The sequence below is a fragment of the Bos javanicus genome, chromosome 5 (genome assembly GCF_032452875.1).
Source record: "Bos javanicus breed banteng chromosome 5, ARS-OSU_banteng_1.0, whole genome shotgun sequence".
NCBI classification, from domain to species: Eukaryota; Metazoa; Chordata; class Mammalia; order Artiodactyla; family Bovidae; genus Bos; species Bos javanicus.
In genome coordinates, this window is record NC_083872.1 from 102,191,713 (window position 1) to 102,200,092 (window position 8,380).

At 41.6% G+C, this 8,380-nt stretch overlaps 1 pseudogene; it reads left to right on the forward strand.

The window, feature by feature from the left end:
- The first annotated feature begins 3,841 nt into the window (after positions 1-3,841).
- LOC133248774 (sodium/potassium-transporting ATPase subunit beta-3-like) lies at positions 3,842-7,289 on the forward strand (annotated as a pseudogene).
- Positions 7,290-8,380: the final 1,091 nt, after the last annotated feature.

The window sequence follows — 8,380 nt, forward strand, 5'->3', positions numbered from 1 at the left end:
ATCCAGCAGATGTTGGCAATTTGATTTCTGGTTCCTCTGCCTTTTCTAACACAAGCTTGAACATCTGGAAGTTCACGGTTCACGTATTGCTGAAGCCTGGCTTGGAGAATTTTGAGCATTATTTTACTAGCGTGTGAGATGAGTGCAATTGTGCGGTAGTTTGAGCATTCTTTGGCCTTGCCTTTCTTTGGGACTGGAATGAAAACTGACCTTTTCCAGTCCTGTGGCCATTGCTGAGTTTTCCAAATTTGCTGGCATATTGAGGGCAGCACTTTCACAGCATCATCTTTCAGGATTTGAAATAGCTCAACTGGAATTCCATCACCTCCATAAGCTTTGTTCGTAATGATGCTTTCTAAGGCCAACTTGACTTCACATTCCAGGATGTCTGGCTCTAGGTGAGTGATCACACCATCGTGATTATCTGAGTTGTGAAGATCTTTTTGTACAGTTCTTCTGTGTATTCTTGCCATCTCTTCTTAATATCTTCTGCTTCTTTTAGGTCCATACCATTTCTGTCCTTTATCGAGCCCATCTGTGCATGAAATGTTCCCTTGGTATCTCTAATTTTCTTGAAGAGATCTCTGGTCTTTCCCATTCTGTTGATTTCCTCTATTTCTTTGCTTGGTCGCTGAGGAAGGCATTCTTATCTCTTCTTGCTATTCTTTGGAACTCTGCATTCAGATGCTTATATCTTCCCTTTTCTCCTTTGCTTTTCACTTCTCTTCTTTTTACAGCTATTTGTAAGGCCTCCTCAGGCAGCCATTTTGGTTTTTTGCATTTCTTTTCCATGGGGATGGTCTTGATCCCTGTCTCCTATACAATGTCACGAACCTCCGTCCATAGTTCATCAGGCACTCTATCTATCAGATCTAGTCCCTTAAATTTATTTCTCACTTTCACTGTATAATCATAAGAGATTTGATTTAGGTCATACCTGAATGGTCTAGTGGTTTTCCCTACTTTCTTCAATTTCAGTCTGAATTTGGCAATAAGGAGTTCATGGTCTGAGCCACAGTCAGCTCCTGGTCTTGTTTTTGCTGACTCTATAGAGCTTCTCCATCTTTGGCTGCAAAGAATATAATCAATCTGATTTTGGTGTTGACCATCTGATGATGTCCATGTGTAGTCTTCTCTTGTGTTGTTGGAAGAGGGTGTTTGCTATGACCAGTGTATTTTCTTGGCAAAACTCAAAAGTGTGAAGTCATAAAGACAAGTAGGAACAGGGGAACTATTACAAATTGGAAGAAACTAAAGAGGCCAAAACTACATATAATATGCAGTCTTGCATTGGATCCTGAAGTCGAGAGATGATGGAAAATCTGGTGAAATTTGAATAAGTTCTGTATTTAGTAAATAGTATTGTACTAATACTATTAAGTACCATGTTATGTACCATAATTTCTTACCTTTGATGAATATTTTGTGATTATAAAAGATGTTAACATTAGGAGAAGCTGGGTAAAGGGCATATGAGAACTCTATTATTTTCACAATTTTTTATAAGTCTAAAGTTATCTTTTTAAAAGCCCATCGAAATACACATGCAGATATTTGAATCATATATATATATGTCTGAATATTTATATATATATATCTGAGTCACTCTGCTATATAGCAGAAGTTAACACAACATTGTATTACACTTCAATAAAGTTTTTTTAAAATAAGAAAGAAAAAGCCTATTATGAAGACTTTTAAGAATAAAATATTCTGGTAAGTCTGTAGTTTGATTTTTATTTTTACTGCTCTTAACTGAGCTCAGTTTCTTACATCAGTGAGCCTGCAAGGCTATCTTGTTTGCCTTAATTTGCCTGAGTAACTTTTGAAAAACTTTCCTAACTTATTCAGCCTCTTGGGCCAGGCAATTATCTTAAGTTCCAGGAGACTTGTTTTTGTTGACAGTCCAAAGAAGAGAGTCCAGTTTCACAGCTCAGAACTTTCCGGAAGTCTTAGGCTTAATGAGTACATCAACCAGACTCTGGAGGTTTGCAAGATTCCAAACATAATTTCACCTGTTGCTCCTGGACTAATTAGAAGCAGGTGGTGAACCAGAAGCTATTAACTTCTCAAGGACTGTAATTTCAGGCTGAGAGTGAAAGAGGGGAGAGGTGACAGCAATGTTAATGAATGGACTCGAAGTTTTCATCCTAACAAAACCCCCTTTAGGAGGTACAGCTTTGACATCTGGGCTCAGTTTGGCCTCAGGAGAGTTGTTGCTCAGTACAATCACAAAGTTGCTCAAGTTTGTTACAGCGATACTTGCTCCCGGTCATGGTTCTATTTCTCCGTATCATATGCTTCACCCAATACCCTCAACCTCACCCATACTTGGCCAGCCCACCCTCTAGTTCCTCTATTGATCACCACAGTGAAATGTCAGAGAAAGAAGAAGTAAGTACACTTCACATATATGTGGAATCTAAAATATAAAAAATGAATAAATAGAAACAGATGCACAGATACAGAGAACAAATAGTAGCTGTGAATGTGGGTAGGGAGGGATTAAGAGGTACAAACTACTATGGGTAAAATAAATACGATACATTGCGGGCCTGTGTGCTAAGTTGCTTCAGCCATGTCTGACTCTTTGTAACGCTATGGACTGTAGCCCACCGGGCTCTTCTGTCCATAGAATTCTCCAGGCAAGAATACTAGAGTGAGTTGCCATGCCCTCCTCCAGGGGATCTTCCAACACAGGGATTGAACCCACATCTTCTTTGTCTCTTACATTGCAGGTGAATTTTTTACCCACTGAGCCACCAAGAAAGCCTTGTACATACAGCATAGGGCCATAGCAAATCTTTATAATAACTTTAAATGGAGTAAAATCTGTAGTCAATAAAAATATTCAATCTCCATGTTGTACACCTCAAGCATATAGTATTGTAAACCAACTATACTTCATTCCCTCACCCCCGCCCCCCCAAATCAATCTGACGGTTGGGTTTGGTGGAGCATGAACTGTGGATGAATTGAGAGATTATGGTAAAAAATGAGACTGGATTGGTAAACAGGCACTTAGGAAAATAGGGCTTTATAAATAGTATTACAAGAGTTAAACGTTTTTAAAAAATATTTATTTGGCTGTTCAGGGTCTAAGTTGTGGCATGAAGGGATCTTTAGTTGGGGCATGTGGGATCCAGTTCCTTCACTGGGGATCAGACCAGGCCCCCTGCACTGGGTGTGCAGTGGAGTCTTAGCCACCGGACCACCAGGGAAGTCCTAAGAGTTTACATTTTTTTTTTTTTTTTTCAAATGAGGAACCAGAGCATGGAAGTGGGAAAACAAGGTTTGCCACAGGAAACCTGTGGCCACAGTGTGGAGAATTAGAGGAGCTCAATATAAAGTCATTATTATTGACACCTAATCAGATATAATCTTGTCATAGTGAAATGGAGCAGGACAGTATGGTCCTTGTTCCCTGCAACCAAGGACCTTTAGTTCTTTCTCAAGGGCTGTAGATAATATTCTGAGCCATATCCAGTGAGCTGTCTTAGAGATACTAAAACACATTATATTTCCAAGTTTTATTTTTCTAAGATGCAAATTATCTATGTTCCCATATTCTGGGAACGTGAAATAGGGATAAAAATGTATTGCTTCAATATAAGACAACCCTAGGCCTCTTTGGCATGCATTTCATAACCGGTGATGATCATCAGGGCTACGGTCGAGATTTTAAAGGGACATTGATTTCCTTAGACAGAGTTACGTATGCATTGATAGTGTACAGGAAGAACATAATACAGAAGGTCATGATAACCACTGAGACTGTAGCCACAAGTATGATGGACATTATCTTTTCTTATGGCCACATCACCACTCATGTATAAGGCCCATGACACATGTGGGTACTGCACCAAATGGATTTTTAAATCAGTGGTAGGTGATAGTGAATAAGAATGACCAAGATCACCTGTACAGAAAACTGTGCAAAAAAAATAGACAAGATACATTGCCAACAGGGGCTTTTCCCTGGATAAGTAAAAAATTTTGTCTTCTTTTGTCTTAACATAGTCTGCTTTGTGGTCAGAGTTTGTGGAGTTCTCTTCTGAAGATTATTTCTTACACATTTTGGTTTGCTTATGCACAGTCTGCAGGACAAAACACTCAATCACAAAAAAGAGGGAGGAAAAGGCAAAGCCAGCCAAATATCAAACCCCTAGGACAGGTCTAGTGAAGTGATTCTCATAATACTCTGCTACACAGATTTTAGAGATATTCCTGGGGCACTGGAGGTCTTTGACCAGATCAAGCCAAGTCATTTATACTACAGACACGACCAACATATACACAAAGATAATACTAAACTATAGTGGTCGTCCTGCAGTAGCCGTCTTGGACTCCAGGGAAGACAAAAAAGCAAAGCGACATCGTGAGGAAAAGATAGACCGTATTTTATCCCCTTTATATAGTCTCTTGCTTGCTTGCTTGCTAAGTCGCTTCAGTCTCATCCGACTCTTTGCCATCCCATGGACTGTAGCCCACCAGGCTCCTCTGTCCATGGGGATTCTCCAGGCAAGAATACTGGAGTGGGTAGCTCTTCCCTTCTCCAAGGATCTTCCCTACCCAGGGATCGAACTGGGGTTTCCTGAATTACACGTGAATTCTTTACCGTGTGAGTCACCGGGGAAGTCTGTCCAAAAGAAATACACTCATTTGATGATCCTTGTTATTCTTCCATTTACTGACCCCTTCTAATTTTTCCCCCATTAGTCTCTCTTCCTCACCCATTTCATTCCCCAAACTCTCCCCACAGTTTATTTATTAATCCTGCTGCGTAGCTATCTATTCGATTTGCTCTCATCACACAGTCTCAAGTGCCATTTACTTCTTTGGGCTTCCCTGGTGCTCAGATGGTAAAGACTCCGCCTGGAATGTGGGAGACCTAGGTTGGATCCCTAGGTAGGGAAGATGCCCTGGAGAAGGGAAGGTTACCCACTCCAGTGTTCTGGCCTGGAGAATCCCTTGGACTGTATATGGAGTCGCAAAGAGTTGGACACGACTGAGCGAGTTTCACTTTCATAATTTATATGCCAACCTGTGTCAGTCATCCTACTCCAGCCAGCAGTATGGTTTCAGCTGCCATAGAACTCCCATGGTAATCTGGATATAAGTGCTTAAAGTTCAGTCTTCATCACTTTTCTCTGAGATGAGTTAACTGAACTGACGAGTGTCATTTTAGGCCCTTCCTGAAGCCCACTTTTCCAAAGCCCATCACCCATTTTAAAATCCGTTTCTGGAAGACGTCAGGCTTCAGCGGCCGGAGCGGTGGCCCAGCGCGGCGCGGCACTGCGCAGTCGGTTTGAGCCCTCACCGCAGGGAGGAGGTTTCCGTCGCCCGGCTGCGTCCCTCCAGCCGGGACGAGCCTGCGCGTTCCTCGCCGCTCCCCTCGCAGTCTGCCACACACACCATGACGAAGAAAGATGAAGACTTCTGTCCTTCAGCCAGAGCCTGGCCGAGTGGAAGCTTTTCATCTACAACCGGACCACCGGAGAGATCTTGGGGCGCACCGCCAAGAATTGGGGTTTGATCTTGCTCTTCAACCTTGTCTTTTATGGGTTCCTGGCTGCAGTCTTTTCATTCACACTGCAGGCCATGCTTCAGACTCTGAACCATGATGAGGTTCCAAAATACCGTCACCGGATTCCTAGTCCAGGACTTAGGTTTTTCCAAAACCAGTGTCGGGGTTGGATTTTTGATTCAGCCTGTCTGATTCAGAATCCTATCAAGGGAACATTGATGACTTTAAGAAATTTCTAAAACCATATGGCTTAGAAAAACAGAAGAATCTCACAGATTGTACCAATGGAAACTTTTTTGAGCAGAAGGGTCCAGAATACACAGCATGCCAGGCTTCCTCTTACTTTAACCCTGCAGTGGTGTGGATGATCCCACGTTTGGCTACCAAGCAGGAAACCCTTGTATTCTTGTGAAAACGAGCAAAATAATTGGATTAAAGCATCACAGAGAACCAAGGATAGACTTTATTGCAAAGAGTGAAAGCACAGCAGTTCTATCAACTTATCCTCCCAACGAAAAGATAGATTTAAAATATTTTCCATATTGTGGAAAGAAACTTCATGGGAGCAACCTGCAGCCACTAGTTGCTGTCCAGCTCAGCTTTGGTAGTGATGGTGACATAAAAGAAGCAATGGTTGAGTGCAAGATAGATGGATCATCCAACCTAAAAATCCAAAATGACTATGACAGGTTTTCAGGATGAGTTGCATTTAAGACCACAATGCATGCATAGTAGGAGTTAGGATGTTTCCATAGAGTAAATGTTGTGTTGTCTGTCTTCATTTTGTATCAACTGGACCTGCCATTCCAGAATTATGAGACCGCCTTGGAGAAGGGTGGAGTGATACATCACTGGGATAACATAGTGTGCTTCCAGATAATAGTGGTCCATACCCTTCAAAGTAACTACCTGTTGCCTCTGCTGCCTTTTGAACCATGTACAGTCACCAGATAGGGACTGTGAACACCTGATTATGAACATGTAAGTTGGGGGTCTTGTCCAGTTTTTATGTGGTTTAATTGCCAAGCGTCTAAAGCTTAATGTGCTGTGCTATGTAAATATTTTACAGATTTAACACTGGTTAACTGCCATATTTTGATGCCAGCGAAGTTTTAAGGGATAAAATGGTACCGACCAACATCAAATGACTTTATAGCTGCAAGAAATTCAGGGTGTGGAAAAATGCTGTATGTGAGGAGGAAAAAAGAAAATAAAAGTGGATTTGAAAGGTTGAAAAAATCCATTTCTGATTAATCAGTCAAGATGGGTGGATCAATATATAATTCTCTCCTACTGGGAGACCAGCTGAAGTTTCTTACTTGCATCACATTCAAATTTGAAGTATTAATTGATTCACAGATATTTTCAGCATCGACACCATTTTGGGTATAGAGAAATGAATGAGGTAGTTCTTGTCTTTAATTACAAATCTGATGGCGTGAAGAGTACTTTTTTTCTACCAGTAAATGTATTGTGATCTTGTGGTTTCTGTAATTCACTTTCCTTCCTATGAATTACAAAGCCATTGTCAGGATAATTCATTATTACGATACTCTGATGGTCAACATTTCCTCTAGCCTTAACTATCCAGATGGCTGAGACTTTGGAGGGGGAGGCTGCATCACAGTTCAACTTCTTCCTTTATTCCATCCTGTTCTCCCACACCCCTGCCCCTCTGTTTCTTTTCAAAGGTATTGCATGCATGTATGCTCGGTTGCTTCAGTCATGTCTGATTCTGTGTGACACTATGGACTGTAGCCCACCAGGCTCCTCTGTCCATGGGATTCTCTTGACAAGAATACTGGAGTGGGTTGCCATGCTCTCCTCCAGGGGATCTTCCTGACCCAGGGATTGAACCTGTGTCTCCTGCATTGCAGGCAGATTCTTTACTTCTGAACCACCAGGTATTAATCCCTAGTAAATCTTTTACACCTTCAACTTTGTCTCCACATCTGCTTCTGGAAAAGCCTACCAGCAACACTGCTCTTCAGATCTTTGGAAGCCTGAGAGACAAGCCATACAGAGAGAAGGGTTCTCTCTTCACCCCTGTTGTCACAGTTAACAGAAAGCCAAGCCTCTAGAATACATTAATACTTAATCTTTGCCTTGGAGTTCTCTGGGAAAAACAAAACCCAAAACTCTTCTTTGACACAGAGACGTGACAGACTTGCATGAATTTTCCTTATGAGGATTCCTACAGAGCCTGAAGCCTTACTTGTGAGTCACTTAGTGGTGATTCTAGGTGCTGCTCAACTTAAAGAGAGGAGAATGCAGTGAAATTAAAATTGTAGAGGAGAAAGGATGCTTTTAGAATGAAATAGTCCCAACATCCCCTCCTAAATTTTTAGGTCACTTAAAATTATTTTTCTAGTTTCATTTAGTAGATTTCCTTAAGGCACTTGGAATTTTTTTTTTTTTTTAATGTTCAGTTAAGTTCAGTTGCTCAGTCGTGTCTGACTCTGCTACCCCATGAACTGCAGCACACCAGGCTTCTCTGTCCATCACCAACTCCCAGAGCTTGCTCAAACTCATGTTCATTGAGTCAGTGATGCCATCCAACCATCTCATCCTCTGTCATCCCCTTCTCCTCCTTCCTTTGATCTTTCCCCAGCATCAGGGTCTTTTCAAATGAATCAGCTCTTCGCATCAGGTGGCCAAAGTATTGGAGTTTCAGCTTCAGCATCAGTCCTTCCAAAGAATATTCAGGACCGATTTCCTTTAGGATGGACTGGTTGGGTCTCCTGCAGTCCAAGGGACTCTCAAGAGTTTTCTCCAACACCACAGTTCAAATCATCAGTTCTTCAGTGCTCAGCTTTCTTATAGTCTAACTCTCACATCCATCATGACTACTGG